Source organism: Felis catus, chromosome B2, assembly GCF_018350175.1.
Source record: "Felis catus isolate Fca126 chromosome B2, F.catus_Fca126_mat1.0, whole genome shotgun sequence".
In the NCBI taxonomy this organism is placed as follows: Eukaryota; Metazoa; Chordata; class Mammalia; order Carnivora; family Felidae; genus Felis; species Felis catus.
The window spans coordinates 76,158,578-76,176,230 of record NC_058372.1 but is presented as its reverse complement, the minus strand read 5'-3'; the positions used below and the strand labels follow the sequence as shown (position 1 = coordinate 76,176,230).

The window sequence follows — 17,653 nt, the reverse complement described above, 5'->3', positions numbered from 1 at the left end:
TTGTGGCAAGCTTTTTCTTTGCATTAAGACTTAATATCTGAACTGAGTAAGGTTTTCACCCTTTAATTTTTTGCTTCATTTGCCTATAGTTGTCACTTTGGCCCATGGATCCAATTTTCTTCATGGTGTCTTGCCATCATTTCTTCATCAGAAAATATGGTGAAAATTCGAAGTAGCAGACTCTTCTTAAGAGCCTTCATTTCCACATGGGAAGCAATGGAATGGGGAAAACAGGACACCAAATAAACCATGTTTAAAGTTATAAATTATTCATGGGTTACAGTTTTCCTTGAAAATGAGATGTTGCTTCTTAATTCCTCATTGACAAATCTCTTTGGGGGCTGTGTCTCTACCTATCTATTGTGTCTAAGTTCTGTGGCCAGTGAAGTGGATGCTTTGCCAAATTGTGTAGGGCATCTAGCCCAAACGTTTTCCTGTAATGTACAATTAATTTGGGAGAGTTTTGTTTCCCTTTGCACTTTGCTATGAATCTTTAAAAGCCTACAGTATAACACATGCTCACCTAATTGCAGAAGTGTTGGAAACTTAACCATGTTCTCTGAACTTTGAATAATTTTCTAGGCAACAGCCTCTGCACACAAAATAAGTGAACTAGCACGTTTTAAGGGACATCAATGGCTTGAAATCAGAAGATCTGGGGTCTGTTCCTTATGTTGACAAATGTTTTGGACAGTCTTGGGCTAATCACTCATCTCCTGTTTCTAAAGTATGGTGTATAATCCCTAAGCTGCCTTCCTGCCAGTGCTGAGTTGAAGCAATTAATGTCAATGATTTCCAACTTTCTTGCCACCAAAGAGTCATTTTATTAGCTTCTCCCTCAGTATTGTCATTGATGTCATGGAAAGACTTTTTTCCCTTACCTTATATACTGTATTTTAAAAACTAATAACTGATTTCCTATTTTAATGAATGAAAGGCATATTTCACTAGAATTCTAGTAAGAACCCAGAGGACCTTGATGTTTTAATTAGACTATAAAATATTTCTCAAGTAATGGTATGGTTTCCATTTAATGTGGTTAAACAGACTAACATTCAAATAACTAAACAATTCATAGATACCCCTGTGATTTCAGGGTCTCCATATTGAGAATGGCTAAGTAGAGAGGAGTGAGCCTTTGTCAATAAGTGCAGAGTTCCTTTAAATTCTCAATTTTGAACATAAGTGCATTTTTAATTATTTCAGTCCTAGAGGTGAGGAAAAATGTCACTAGGATGAGGTGTGGAGACAAAATGGTAAAGGCATTCGGGTGGAATAGTCAGTCACACAATAGATTGTCAGAAGCTTCCAGTGCTACTTGTTACCTACCATGTGACATCTGTGATCATGACAAGACCACCAGATCTGTCAGAGCCTAGCCATGAAGTTATGAGATCTTTCTGTAAGGAATATAATGTCAGAGACTATTGTTTTCAGCACTCTGATGTTGTAGGAAAAGTCTGTGATCAAATTCTGACTCCGTCAACTTTTGGCTGTGTGAATTTGAATGAGCTATATAAGCTGTCTCTACCTCAGTTTCCCAGCTGTAAAATGGGAGTAACTACCTCATAGAATTAAAGTCAGATAATAAATGTTGAAAATCTTCCATATCATAGACATGTAACAGACATTCTGTCTTTACGCCATTCTTACTAATACATTACATGGGACAGACCAGGCTGTTAGTCACAGATCCTTCTTTCTAGGCTTTACAGTACAATTATAACCTACCAAAGAGGTGATGAAGGCTTTGGCAATCCACTTGGAGTAGCTGTCAATGACTAAGTCCCCAAATAGCTGAAACAAGTTTATCAAATAATCAAGGTGACTGCCATTTCCTCCCCTTTTAGAGTTTCTTATACTACATATACTTCAATGAAAACTTTGGCAAGCATTCGGAAGCTTTTAGACCTCAGAAGGGCCAGGGTTGATTGCCATCACACATAGTAAGCTCCAGTCCTCCTCCAGCCCTACTTTTGTTGCTCTTCAGGGCAGGAAGAGAAGTGTGTCATACGCTGGGCTCAGCTACGTCCAGGCCCATCTTTAGAGCAAGTCTCCACCAAGAGACACTGAATCTGGGGATCTCCCATTCACAAAGCTAAAGGATGGACATTTTACGACAATGCTGGTTAGATGCCAGACAAACAGAAACAAAAAATGAGCACAAGGTTTCTTAGACAAACAAGCCTTGTCTGGTGAGCATGTGGCTCGACACAGAAACAAGTGTCCTCCTTGTCCCTTCGATGGAGGGAGCAGCTTCAGTGCCATCGGCTCTGCAGAAACCTCACTGACTCAGAAAACGGAAGAATGTGGCCAGCAAGAAACACATTTTCAACAAGCTGAGCAAACATGGCTTTGACGTCAGGGAGGGAGTATATGCATGGGTAACAAAGGAGACGTGCACACATGGGGATTTTTGTGGTACCTGGGCGGCTGCCCAGAGCACTAAATCCTGGAGTTGAGAATCCCTTTGAAGACCCTTCACAACGCTTGGGAATTTCAAAGAATATCATCATAACTCAAAAAACCCTCCAAATGTCATTTTACCTTGTTCTTCTGCCTCCCCATTGTGCTGGCTGTCCCCAGTGACAGAATGCAGCCCAGCCATTGCCTGAGGGAGGGGGTGGGTTGCCACAGATGTGCACATCTGGATCACCTGCTGCTAACCCATCAGGCCCAAGCTTCCCTGTGGCTTTGGCTTCCACATGACATTTCTGGGGGGTGGCCTCTTCTCTGAGGTAACTGAATCTGTTAGAATGAGGGTTTTAACTATTGATTAAAACATTAAACATTAAAACATTCCATAATGTTCAGGCTGACCAGTAAACTACATTTGGGGGGATGGAATCTTCCTTGTTTCCTCATATGGGAAAGGCAACTCTTGGATTGTAGTCCTTATAATGTATTTGAAAGTGGAGAATCCTTAGCAGGGGGTGTTGGGAGATCTAAAGGAGTCTTTCCACATTCTCCTATTATATAAGTAATTTCAGCAAAAGGCAACTTTGATTCTCACTCTAATTCTACCTTCCCTCTGTGGGTTTTCCACACAGTTCCTCTAAATACAAAGGGAAATCCAATATCTACATGGTGACTTTCAACCCTGTCCTGCCGTATTGGGTTCCCTTGTTTTTAATCATTAAATAGTGAGTATACAATGACACCGCACATCTGTTTCTGGTCTGGGAAGATCAGTAAGGATGGGGTGATTGAGAGCTACATTAGGTGAAGCAATTACAAAGAAATGTTAAAAAGTGGAAGTGTACCATTTCCCCCATTTTATCTAATACATCCAACATCTGGGACAGGATGACGTGAAGCTCAGTTGATGTAGTAGAGTGGGGGTGGTGACTTTTGGTGGTGCATTAAAGTTGAGCAAATGGTACACTCTGCAATAACCTAGCTGTAAAGATCGCCTGCTGGGAGAGGTGTCTATGAGTGATGGCAAAACCCATTGGAATTTGATGGCTGAGTTTGCCCCTGTGTGACTTTGAATATGTGATTGCTTCTTTATGTTTTGTCTTTTAAAACAATCTGGCATTTAATTACAATTTGGCATTCCCCTTTGATGATTTTCCTTTATATGGGCTTCCGCCTATCTAAAAGGGTCTAGGTAATGTTTTAAAGCACCAGACTTATTTCCAACAAGTAGCTTAAGCACTAGCAGAAACTGGCATATTAATATTAAACCCAATGGAAATGCAATTTTTTAGTTTGAAGAATAAACATATGTTGGGAATTGCATAAGTCAAAGTCCTCCAAGCAAGGTTAAGTTGCTCTTTAATACATTGAGTGTACATATTTAGAAGTCTGGGGATTTACAATCCGCGAGAGGACTATAACTTTCTCTTTTTCTGATTTGGTGTGTGTAAATTTGTAGTGCAAGTGTTTCATTTCTCTAGACATTTGCATTTAATTTGCTGCTGATTTTAATGTGAAAAAAGGAAAAAAAAATTTAAGGTAAGGAAATCATGTTCCAAGATGAATGCATTACGTTTTGAGGACTATGCTGAGTTTTTTCAGTTGTGTGTTGTAACAAAGCTGTAACCTCAGGGAAGTATATGTAACACCCTGCTCAGAACATCTAGTTTGACCTTAAAGTATTTCCAAAGATTCCAAATAGTCAAAGAGCCCCATGCTTCCTTAAAACATAATACTCCATCTCGATCTATACCTTCTTTCATTTTTTAGAAGTATAGTCTGCCATTTTCAACCTTAGTTCTTATGATCCTTTTTCTAGATCACAGCTGGCTTCTCCTTGTGATAAGAATGGCAACATGTATAATTTTTCCTTTGGTCTCTCACTTGTCTCTTTTGTACTGTTTTCCTTTTTTTTTTTTTTTAACTCACCACTTCGAGAAACTTAAAATCAAAGAGGGAGGGAAAACAAATAATTAGAAGAAAGTGGTGTAATGCTGAAATGACATTTAGGTTTGGGGGGCTTACAGACTGCCTTTGGGAAAGCCTGGAAATCCTTTTACATTCAAGAATTGACTCCAGAAAGAGATTTTTTAGCTATTAGAGCCAGTCCCTTGGAGATGGGTCTGGCAGTGACCCAAAGACAGAAATCATAGAACTTGTGGCATCTTCTCTAGTTTAAGGCAGCACACACAGTGGAAGTCAGACCTGCAGTCTGTCAGGTTGTGCTAGTGTAGGGATTCAGGATGTGGCCACTCTGGGCTTCACTAATCAGACACGCTGCACACAGGACAGCCTATCATGGGGTGAGGATAAAAATAGAGAGAAAAAGGACACATTTCTGTTGTTGCTGTTTACAGAACCCAATTCCTTGGTCTTCAAAGGTCTTAGCCTCATAAAGCTGTAGGTTGTTGTTTTTCATTTAATCCCCCAGAAGAATGTGGAGGGGGAAATATTACAAACACCCTCTGCTTTGGCATTGTTTGATTTTTAAAAAAAAAATTAATAAAAACAGTTCCTAGCAGCTGGTTGAAACAATTATGCTCTTCACAAAAGCCTTTGCAGATGACACCGAATGTTAAGAAAATAATTCTTTCAATTAGTGTGTGGCCAGTGCACCTGTGAACTAGAATCGTCCAAAGAACCATATCCGCGAATGTCAGTAAGAACAATTCAGGAATTCATCCCCTCTGCCTTTTTCTATGTCCACGTTCACACAGATGTTAATCCTGTGGTGCAGATGCTGTAAGGGCCGCCCACCTCTAATCCCAGGAGCATGAGAATCATGAGTTCAGATCAGGAAAACTATTAATTTCTAACTGTCTGCTATCAGTATCACTTCTCCTTGTTTTTAGGGCTGCTTCTTTTTTATGTCTTTCTGAAACTGTAACACGTAATCCATTGGTTCTTGTGCAGAGTTGGCTCTTGGGTACAGTGGCAATTTACCACGATCTTATTCCTCAAAAACATTTATTGAACACCCCATGTGCACAGCATTGTGTTTGGTTGTAGGGATATAAACGTGAACAAGACCTAACTTCTGTCTTGGAAATGCTTATCATTTTGCTTCAATCAGCTTTAGTGCTATGTTATATCATATCACCATCCTGTGTTTTTCAGGGTTCCTTTTTGGTCTGTGGGAGTAAACAGGAGTTTTGCCTTGTGTATTAATTATTGAATTGCTAGGTAACAAACCATCTCCAAATTAATGGCTTAAAACAACTATGATTTCTTTGTGCTCACGAGTATATTATGGATGGGCTTGAGCATTGTGCTGACCTGGACAGCTCGGACGAACTTGGCAGGGCTTACACTGTCATCTGTCATCAGCTGATGGCTCAGTGGGGACTGACGCAGTCTAGGGTGGTCTCACTTCCACGCCCGGTGATTGGCTGGCTCTTGGTTGGAGTGATGGGGTTGACTGGGCCACATTGTCTCTCATCATCTGGAGAGCTAGCCCAGGCTCATGTGAAGAGTGATGACAGGTTTCCAAGGAAGCCAGCAGCAGCATGCAAGACTGCTCAGGACTTAGGCTGACAAATGGTACAAAGTCCCTTCCTCTGTATTCTGTTGGCCAAAACAAGTCATAAGGCCATTTCAGATTCAAGAGCTGGAAAGTCACATAATAAAGAGTATGGATGCGGGACAGAGTGAAGAATTGGACCTATTTTTGCAACCACATCCTTTTTATTCTTTATGATGGTCTAGAAAGCAACCTGTCATATCCTTACACCTTATTGAATTTTATGAACCTTGCCCATGAATCAGTTTGTCTCTGACAGTAACCTGGATCTACCTTAATATGTATGCATCATCATCTCTAAGGCAATATTATAGATTAGGAAAAAATCTGTGTTAAAAAGAAGGACACGTTGCAGAAAAATTTCTCAAATCTTTCAATATGTTTGTGTGCCTGTGAATGGTTTTTGCATTTCCTAATCTTATTTGATCTTATCTTCAGGGGGTCACATGTGATCCAAGGATCAGTTGGTGGAAAATGGTGTTTCAAGCTGTGTTTCCAGTCTTGGGCACTCACCTATGAAGTGCAAGCTGTGGCAAGAATCAACCTTCTAGATCAAAGGGATATAATGACAAAAGAAAAGGACGAAGGTAAGGGAGGGGCATTTACACTCTTGGAACACCCAAACTTCCCCAATGAGGGAGCAAATGTCTCCATGTGGCTTCATAGCATCCTCAAACGCCTGAGAGGGAAATCAGACCCTCTTCTCCTGCATGCTTGCTCAATGCCACGCTACTGGTCAGTGTCACAGTTGAGATCCCACGGCTCCAGCTAATGCACAGAGTGGATGGATGTTCAATACAAGTAAGAGTTATTTGGTATTTTATTTTATTTTAATTTCAGAGAGAGAGAGAGAGAGAGAGCATGCATTTCAAGCAGGTTCCACACTCAGCACAAAGCCCAACATAGGGCTCAATCCCATGACCCTGGGATCATGACCTGAGCCGAAATGAAAAGTCAGGTGCTCAACTGACTGAGCCACCCAACGCAGGTGCCCCAAGAGTTGTTTTGTTTTTAAAAAATTTCTTTCGTAATAAAAAGATGAGACTCTTGATTTTAACAATTAAGCTTAGTCGTGATACTATTCGCACCTATCCTAGTGACGCTGGACAAACGATTTACTAATTCTGGCTTCAGTGCCCCTATTAGCAAATTAAGACACTTAGATTAGTTAAATAATTATTATTATAAGAGAAATGTGTTAATCACTTACTGGGTTAAGTTACCAGGCTCTTCCAGGTACTAAATCATTAGTGAAGACCGTACTCCTACTTTATGTCAGCAGTTTTTCCAGGAACTGGTCTACAGAGAAGTCTTCTGTTCCTACGAACTGCCATTTTAATGGAGGTAGGAGGTGTCTAACTAAGAAAATGTAAAACACTTATGAATGCAGCTACAGCTTTTTGTTGTTGTTCTCATGGCCCCAAAAGTTACCTGTCACATCCCTATATCTTAACTGTGTTTCAACTAGTGAATTAAATCAGGGAATATGACAGTGACCTGGGGGGCTACTTTTCTATTAGGAGGTTGGAAAAGCCATGAGGAAGTGGCTCTTAAAGAACAAGAAGCCAGTATGCATAGTCAGAGAATATTCCAGGAAGGTGACACAAGATGCTGGCTCCAGGGGAGTTTGAGAAAGTAAAAGAAAGCAGCAAATGTGAGTAAGGGCAGAGTAGACAAGGCATCAAGGGATGGCCTGAAGAGGCTGGTGTGAAGCCCTGGGGCTAAATCATGGAAGGTTCTGGAAGCCAGATGACAGCATTTGGATTGTATCCCAACTGCCTGGGAAGCCGTCACAGGTTTTTAAGCATGGGAGTGGTATGATCTTATGTATGAGCATTAACTGTATTAACCTGTCTGTTGTAGAATGCATGGATTACAGGGGACAAGAATGGAAGAAAGGAGATCATCCCCGGGCTACTATAGTGGTTTAGGTGGGAGATGGTGGCAGCAGGGTGGCTCGAGCAGAGGTGCAGAGGGGTGAATATACCTGGGAGTTGTTTCAGAAGTGAAGTTGAAAGGACCTGATGAGGATGCATTAAACCTGAGGAGTGCAGGAAAGAGAGGAGGTGAGGATTATCATTCAATTTGGAGTTTTGAGCAATTGGGTCGAGGTGGTTTTATTTGCTCATGGAGGTTGAGAAACCGGCAAAAAAGAAAAAAGTCTGCTTTCACCACAGTAAGGGTGTGTGAAGACTGAATGTTCCAAAGTGGCCACCACAGTCTCTTACCATGTGATCTTGCTGTTTGCCCTGCAAGAAGTACAATGTAATTCCCTTTCTATGAATCTGGTTTGGTCTTAGAGACTCCCTTATAACCAGAAGGTAGTGGAATTGATGCATGACTTCCAAGGTTAGGCCAGAGGAAGCTTTGCAGAGGAATGCAGACCTCTGAAAACAAGGTCCAGCTTTTTCCTGGCTTCTAAGAGAGGGGACTTGATCGGGGGCTGTGGCTCCCCTTGCCCTACCGGGGCTTGACAGGGACTGACCCTCAGAGCAGCCTTCCACCAAGGAAACTCTGGGGCTGGTCAGCTCGCCTCAAGCCTCATTCCCTTGCTGCTGTCCTCTCCAGACCACTATCCTCTCTCCCTTATCTGCATGATGCACATCTCCAGTCAAGCCCCCATCCTACAGGCCCCCATCCTCTGCCACACTCACACCCTGCTCCCACTCAGCTTCTCAGTTCCCCTAGCCCGCCCTGCCTCTGTCAAACTTCCACCCCCACCTCTTGCTCGGGGTCTTTTATTTACTAAGAGCCTTTTCTAAATATGTATTCTACACCCTTCTTACCTTAATCGGACCCGATTTTCCCTCTTGACATCATTTGCCTCCATCTCAAGCACAGGGCCTGACTTCTTGGGTACCCAGAACTCTGTGCTAGAAAGAGGGGCCAAAAGGGATCCTGCTTCATCTGCCGCCCCCTTGTCCTAAATAACCTCCCTTCCTCCTCCACCAAGCCTGCACCATGTGGCCAAGCCATCTCCCTCTTGCCCTTGGCAAAGTACATCTTTGGACTGGAAGACCACCTCCATACTCTTTTGGGGTCTCTCTCACAGTTTCTTCTATACCCCATATCTTTTCTTCTTCCTAGGCAATTTCACTTAAAATAATTTTACGTGAGCACTATTTTTTGAGGTGGAAACATGGCGGTGAATAAAGGTGCTTCATTCTTGCCCTCACGTAGCTTATAATCAACTTCGGTGTCTATATTCATATTGATTACTTACCCAGATAGCTTGCGCAAAGCCATTTACTAGGAGCTAAAGAAAGTATTTGATTGTAAAAACTGTGTTTCTTCTTTTTGCATTTGTTCCAATACACATATATGGAACACATATATGCTTATATAGACTGCATACTCCCTTGTCTGGGCCTCTGTAGCCCTTCGACCATTTTCCTATTTATGATGCTTTTGTTACTGTGTCAGTATTTCAGGTATGCGTCTACTCCTAAAGCACACCCTGAAGAATATCTTGAGGGCCGGAACCATGTCTAACTCACCTTCCTTTTCTTTCCCACCTTTGCTTAGTACCAATAATGGCTCAGTGCATCTAAAATGACTGTAGCCTTTGCTGACCAATATAATTTATTTTATGGATTATTACAAAACTATACACTTAAAAGCGAAAGGTAAAGTTATTATCAATGTCATGCTGTTTCTATGATAACAGAAAGTCCTTTTATTAACACATATTTTGCACATAATTTCTCTCTTAGATGCAAAAGCAGATGATCATGGCCTCAGTAGCTAGGGGTTGTTTCCAATACTCTTAGAAAGTTAGAATCAGCTCCAAATAACGCTTTCTGGAGATGCCTACTATTTGAGTGTGTGTGTTGGGGCGGAGTGGGGGGAAAGTGGGAGGGGAAATGATAGACATAAAGACTTTGGGCAAATTCATGTTTTAAAAACATGATATATTTGCTGACTGTATGACATTTTTGTCCCATGGTTTACTTTTATTTACTTTGTTATTGTTTCTTATTCCCACTGAAGAGGGAAACACTCAAGTTGTACTGAAGAACCTTATGGGTGAGGCAAGGTCTTCAGTGGGAAGCTCCTTTCTCAGCTCCTTTGTACAGTCAGGGGGTAAAATCTACCCTTGCCAGCTGGGAACGCAGCCCACAGCTCTGACAGAGAGGCATTGGAGGGTGTGATCTCCCTTTGGGGGAAGCATGTTTCACGTGTGTCTTGTCCATATCAGAGAGGAACGTAGAGACGCATGTAGGCGTGTGTTGGGCTGCCTGACACACCTTACCGTGGAGGATCTTTCTTACACCTGTCTCCACTTACCTGAGTGTCAGAGCTGGGGTTTATTCTAGGTTCTTCCAGTGGCTTTGCTGAGGGCCCGGGCAGGAGGCCTGAGGTCGATACACTGAGAGGATCGTTTGGTGTGGCCATGTTTGTATGTGTTCACATGTGTTTCTGTGTGTTGAATATGAGTGCTCTGTATCCTTGCCAGAGCGTCCGGCAAAACACAGACATCTCCATGGAAAGCTGTATCTGATCTTTGAAGTTTTCTTCATGGTTCACAAAACCTATGTGGGAGTTTACTGATTCTTGACATCTGAAGTTTGGGCAGTGGTCCTAGGGTCTTCTCATTAGTAATCCCACACTGGAAATGCCATTATTAAGTGAAGACAGATTATACCACCCGAAAACCACCATGTGTCTCTCATTTAGCTTCTTGCAATAGCATCGCAGTTAGGATAAATGGCCCAACTCCTTCTTGGAGCTGCCCTAGAGAGCACCAGAGCCTGTCTTGGTGGGCGAGAGAGTCTCATCCTTTACCTCTGGAGCAGAGCACGGACTGAGTGATAAGCAGATTTCAACAGGAGTAAAAACCACCTCTCCCAATCTAAATCGCAGAGCTCCAATCAAGGACCTTGATGACAAGTGAAATTAAATAAAACATGAGCGATGAAACACTGTAATATGTTTACGGTGAGCTAGTCCAGACAGCTGATAATTAACTGTTGCCCAAACAGCAACTTGGCAGTGGATGGCTGTAGCCAGGACACAAAGCAGTAGTGAATTGAAAGTCCTGGTAAAGATCTTTGTATCCTTGGAAGGAGCATGTGTCCTTCAACAGGAAACCTTCAAGTGCATAGGCTACCTCTGGGTCTGGATTCTGACCCCTTGTTGGTTTTCGGCTCACACATTCCGATCTGCCGTGGTAATGCTGTTTATGCTGGGCAGTCCCAAAGCAAATGTCTCTGTGTGTTTTTTTCCTGGACTACCACCCACAGAACCTACAAAATCTGAAAACAAATAAATGCAGATGCACACAATTTAAATAAGTTAAAAAACATGTTTTTATTATCTGCCTAGATTCTTACACTTAAAATAGTTTTGGTTTGAATCCTCTCCATACCCCTGTTTTTGCTGAATTTGAAGCAATACTACAGAGAGGAAAGATAGTATTTAGAAAAGGAAACCGATTCTTCAAATGAGCTGAAATCAAATTCACGTATAATAAGAAGCCAAGAAACTAAAAGGAGGCCTTGAAGATCCCTGGACTGTTTGCAATCTCAGCTTCTTATCTGTGAAACGGAGCTTGGATCAGATGACCCTGTGGTTCCTTAGCTCTTCTGCTTCATGGACTATTATTGGAATAGTATTCAAAGAATGTGCACAAGTTAAGGCCAAACACGTGTGATTTCAAATGTGATTCAGAAATAGAATGAGTGATCGTACAATATAACCCCTAATCCAGATTTCCCCCATGCTTCCAGAGCTGTGTACATAGAGGTGATAGAGCCAAATCTCAGAAGGCCAGAATCTGGTTGATCAGACTTTTCAATTGATGACATGCTAATAAGGATGGGGCTGCTTTGCATTATATTAATTTTTGTCCTCATTCCATTCCCCCCAACCTCATCAGCACCCATTCTTCTGTATGTCCTTGCAATCCAACTTCCATTTATTTCTATAAAATGTGTACCCTTGAAAAATGTATAGTATTACTATGTTTTTTAAAAATTTCCAGGGGTGCCTGGGTGGCGCAGTCGGTTAAGTGTCCGACTTCAGCCAGGTCATGATCTCGCGGTCCGTGAGTTCGAGCCCCCCCGTCAGGCTCTGGGCTGATGGCTCGGAGCCTGGAGCCTGTTTCCGATTCTGTGTCTCCCTCTCTCTCTGCCCCTCCCCTGTTCATGCTCTGTCTCTCTCTGTCCCCAAAATAAATAAAAACGTTGAAAAAAAATTTTTTTTAAAAATAAAAATTTCCATAAGGAATATTTGCTACAAATCTGTTTTACTTCTTTAAGTTATGCTTCAGATATCTATGAATGTTGATATATACACCAAAGATATATGTGCGTATATACACTTCTCAAAACGACTCTCATTTCATTTAAGGAGAGTTCTTCAGACCACAGACCAACAATCATCCCTTTGAGGTGGTGGCCGTGGGTGCCAAGAGAAAAAGGTATCTTGGTCTGGGTCAATGGCACTAAAAATGCTCATTTCCCCAGCTTGCCATCCTTACATGTTCTCCTCTCATCTCTTGTGACATTTGTTTTCTTCCCAGTCCCTGGGGATTGTCTTCAAGCAGTTGATTTTAGGGATTTGCAGAGTTTGCAATGTGATACTACTTCTCTTTTGTCTGAAGGCTATTCCTCCAGGGGAAAAGCGGTGATTTCCTAAAAATCCGTGCAAATGTGAAGAAAAGCTGTGTGTTTCTGGTTGTTGTTGTTTGCTACAGTGCGAAACAAAAATAGTGAAGAAAAAATACATCTCATTGCTTCTGATCACTGCATAGTATTCTGTTCATTACATGTATGCCCCATTTTATTTATTCATTTCCTTATTGATGGAACTGCAGACTGCCTTGATTTTCACCCATAACCCTGCAAAGGATATCTTTATACAAGTCTGTGGGCATCTGCATGGAAATTATAACAGGACAATGTACTCAGGAATAGAATCGCTGAGTCCTAGGGTATCTGCATATTTAACTGCACTCACTGCTATGAGACTATTCACCATGAAATGAGTTCAGACATCCATCAGCAGTCCATGATGGTTCTTATTTCCACACACCTTTATATGATTTGGCTTTCCAATACTTGACAGTGTGATGGGGGTAAATAGTATCTTATTGCTGTTTGAATTTGCATCCTCTAATTACTCTGGGGGTTGAGTATCTGTTATAGATTTGACAGAAACAATGCTGTGTTCACCACACCATTCTCTTTTTCTAGACAAGTGGAAAAGATACATTTTACAGCTTCTGTTATAATTATTACAAAATGTTTGTAATACTCAAAATTATTTGTAATATTTGCAAATCATTAACAATTTGCAATAATTTCGTAAATTTGTAAATTATTACAGTTACAAAACTTCCATTACATGTATGTTCAGATAAATGAGTCTGGGCCATCTGAATGTGATGGGAGTGTGATTAATATTAACATTTGCTATTTTCTGGGAGATTCTTACTTGGCTTCTCTTCTCCCCCCTCCTTATAATTGTGGGTGGGGGGAAGTGGCAAGCCATTCTCAGTCTTGTCTTAAGGAATGTACCATTTGCAAACATCACATCCTGACCCAGGGGTTGAGAGACCCGACAATATAACAATATATTATAACAATGTAACAACAACACAGGGGCTCTCACTTTACAAAGTTTCAACCAAAATTTGACAATGAGCTGTATGGGAAAATACATTATTTACTAAGGTTTCTTCCAGTTTAGGAAATCTTTATGATATTATACTCAGATTCAGGGAGGAACAAAAGTAGTGAACTGCTTTCAAGGAAGGGCTATCCAATGGTATCTGAAGTTGGCACTGGTGTGTAATCAGATTAGTGGTTGCAGCCTTCCTTAGAAGCCAACAAGGAGAAACAATCTGGCTTGGGCTTTACTAAAAATGCTATATTTATAATGCTCTGTCTTAGAAATTCACTCTTTAGAAAAATTATGTTTATTCTACAAAGCATCAAAATTTTAGGAGTAAGGAGGTGTGATCACATGTGAGCAGTTATTCAGTATTTTACCCCAGTGGATATGCAGCCCAAAAGGTTTCTTGAGTAAGTTTCACTATGTTAAGAAATAAAATTTTATCTGTTTCTGACAGGAGGGAATAACAGTCTTACCCTTAAAATAACACAGTCCATTGTATTTATTTTCTTGGATACACTTCATTATCCAACATCAGGCACATTTCTTTGCTCTAGGGGTTTATGATGCAACACATGGCCCTTGATTGCCTTATTGTGCACAGCTGCCAATTATTATTTTGTTCCTGTTTAAGAATTTGCGTTGTCTTTGGTCTAAAGCTGGGCATCAACAGAATTACTGGAGTGAATACACAGTGTATTTTTAAAAGATTCAAAAATATATATGGCCATAATTTTAGTTATTTCCAAAAGAACTTCCACCCCTCCCTGCCTCACACCCATATTAAATTGAGAGGAAAAAAAAAACACAAACTCTTAAACTTGAGTTTTTTTCAGTTCCTCAAATGTTTACACCATGAGATTAATACAGTTGTTTACAGGGTAGTCTCCAAAGTTGAGTGCAAAATGCCCGTGGGTTGAACAAGCAGCCCAGTGGAAGTGGAACAAGCACTTCCCAGTGCGGGAAGAAAATGTCAGGACTTCTACTCATCTATTTTTTAATCTAAAAATTAAGAAAGAATTAAGTATTGCTAGTATTTACTGTTGATATTGGCCCCTTGCTTTGTCTGCCATGGTGCCGTGAGCAGGGTTTCCTGAGGGAATGGGGTGTCCACTTTTATTATAAAGTTTGGGAGCACCTGGGTGGCTCAGTCGGTTAAGCATCCGACTTCGGCTCAGGTCATGATCTCGCGGTCCGTGGGTTCGAGTCCCACGTCGGGCTCTGTGCTGACAGCTTAGAGCCTCGAGCCTGTTTGGAATTCTGTGTCTCCCTCTCTCTCTGACTCTCCCCCATTCATGCGCTGTCTCTCTCTGTCTCAAAAATAAATTAACATTAAAAAAATTTTTTTTTAAGTTTGAACTGGACAAGTTCTCACAAAATGGACAAGGAGCTTGAAGTGATTCTGAGAAGGAACAGTAAAATGAAGATGGCACTAATAATTCAAGCACTGGCAGGTCTGGTGCTGATCAATGCCTAGTGCCTAGCCCCAGTCCTGCATTAGGTTGGTCAGATTGGACAGGAAGGTGACAAAACTAAAAATTACCGAGAAGACTATTCGAAGGGTGGATTTATAGGCATTCATATTAATGATGATCCTACCATGAGCATATATTGTACTTTGAAATATAGAGACCCTTACAAAGAGCAAAGGACCCTCAGACATTTACAGATCCTTGGTAGCTGACCTCTTGGCTGGACTCAACACCTGCGTTCCTTTGCCTTCATCATATCTGTTCATTGTCCCACCTGCTGGCCGGGCACTAATACTGTACTTTATGAAACCTAGGTGCCACTTGACTATAGTCAAGGTCATTTCTATGCAAGGGGACTGGGTGTGGAGTGTCAATGAATCGCTGATGCACCTAGAAACGGAAAAACAACTAGAAATTTCATGATGGGCAATAGCACCATCTTGAATGCAAAGGTCTGGCACCATTAGCTGGTACTGAAATTTTATTAGCGGCATAGAAAGGCACAGAAACAGAAAAGTATGATATATAATAAAATCTATACCTAAAATGAGCCTCAAAATATTTTTCAATCATATAAAAATGTTAGGTGATAAGAAAATATTGCGTCAATTTAATTGGTGCCATGTTTTCCCCTTAATGGGGCATAAAATAATGATGGAACTTAGCTGTAATGAAATCTAGTAGTAATTCTACGTGTCTTGCCCTTCATCTCTGAAGCAAGTAGGAGACAAAATTCTACACCAATTTTTCACAGAAATTGGCTTAAAGTCCTTACAGATTTGGTGGAAGAAAATAACCTCAACATCCCATTACTGTTTCTTTCCAATTAAAGTACTAGATTTTATATGTCCTATTAAAATATTCTCTCTCACCAGGTAGCTCTTTAGCTCCCCCCTGCTTCAGAACCCCCAACATGGTCTGTCAAAAAGTCGTGTGGGTATAAGAGGTATAATAAGAAAAGTATGTGCAAGGAGAAATGAGAGCTGACAACTGACATGCCACCCACTTCCCACTAAATGATAGTGGTTATTTGCCAAAACCGTGGGGATTAAGTCCCTTACATAACCTTTTATATCACCTTTAATAAACATGGCATACAAATCACAAACAGACCTCAAACAAATCATTGTAATGCCCTTGAGAGTTGCAAACACTGATTCATCCAAAGTTTAAGAAAGTTTTGGTGATAGCGATGTGTTTCAATGTGTTCACCTCCAGACCAAAATTCCCTTCTTCCTGGATTAAAACGGTTCCACGTTTAAGTGGGTACGGGTAAGAACATCAGATTTAGTGGAGTGATTAATGGTATAATAAAAAGCTGGGTACCAGTTAGGTTGAGACATTAAACTGTTACTTTTTTTTCAGTATCCCCAGAGTAAGAAATTCCAGACCAAAGTCAAGGCTGGACAGCTTCATGGATTAGCATCTATTAGATGTTTCATACTCGGAGCTTATACCGTAAAGTAGCATGGTCAACACACCAGCTCTTACACATAGCACAAGGACTACACCTGCATACTCTTGATTTACTTTAATGTTTTCTTTCCTACCCCAAGACTGGAAAAAGCACCAGTTTTGAGATTGTGTCTGATTTTTCATCCCTTGTGTGTTCCTACAGCTTTTTCCTTCCATGAGTCTTTAATAAAATGGCTGAACACATTTACTTTGTTCAAATTTGTCTCATTTTTACCTTGAACAACTTTCTCCGTAAGCAAGATCTCTTTCTAGCCAGTCCCAGAGAGGAGTTCTGTGTATAATAGATAAACTTGGTCCTCTAAATCTCTTAGGCTTTTATCAATAGTGCACACTTGGCAAATTGTATGTTGATACCTTTGCGTGGCACGCATGTCTTTTCTCCTTGGTTAAAACTGAGAGCAAACTGACAGCAAGAAGCCTATCACCACATATGACATAACAATTCATGCAGTTGCTAATTTAGTTTTTCTTCTCCCTATGTCTCCCCCCTCCCCCCAGCCCCTTGCCCAAATAAAGTTTTGCTTTTGAGTACAAACTTGCTCACAGTCATTTGCTCTCCTTGAGTTTTGTAAATACCTGAACTCACAGAATTATGCTGAATTATGCTGAATTATTATGTCTCTAGAAGAGAAGGGAAGGAAAGGGAAGGATGTGCTCAAGAACAGGAAAAATGGGGGCGCCTGGGTGGCTCAGTCAGTTGAGCATCTGACTTCAGCTCAGGTCATGATCTCATGGTTCATGGGTTCAAGCCCCGTGTCGGGCTCTGTGCTGACAGCTTGGAGCCTGGAGCCTGCTTCAGGTTCTGTGTCTCCCTCTCTGCCCCTCCCCTGCTCATGCTCTGTCTCTCTGTCTCAAAAATAAATAAACATTAAAAACGTTTAAAAACTAAAAAGAAGAAGGAGGAGGAAGAGGAGAAGGATGAGGAGGAGGATAGAAAGAATGGCAAGAGAAAGCTACTTCCTAGCTTGGGAAAGTAGAGAGGAATACAGGTATTTCCGCTAGTGGGGAAATTTGATCCTGAGAACTTTGGAGGAAAGGGTAGAGTCTCCAAGGGAAACACAAGGGTATATCTAGGGAAGCTGGATCTCACACATGGGGGAACAATTTTGGCAAACATTACTGCGCTCACATGCAATCCATCAGCAAACTG

General features: G+C 41.2%; 1 long non-coding RNA gene across 1 annotated transcript in view; it reads left to right on the top strand.

Moving 5' to 3' along the window:
* LOC111560496 overlaps positions 1 to 16,690 on the top strand; it is a 141,547-nt gene extending 124,857 nt beyond the window's left edge. The window contains exons 5-6 of the long non-coding RNA XR_006597979.1: positions 6,377 to 6,525; positions 16,393 to 16,690. This is a non-coding gene — a long non-coding RNA (uncharacterized LOC111560496). The remainder of the gene's footprint in view (positions 1 to 6,376; positions 6,526 to 16,392) is intronic.
* The last annotated feature ends 963 nt before the right edge of the window (positions 16,691 to 17,653 follow it).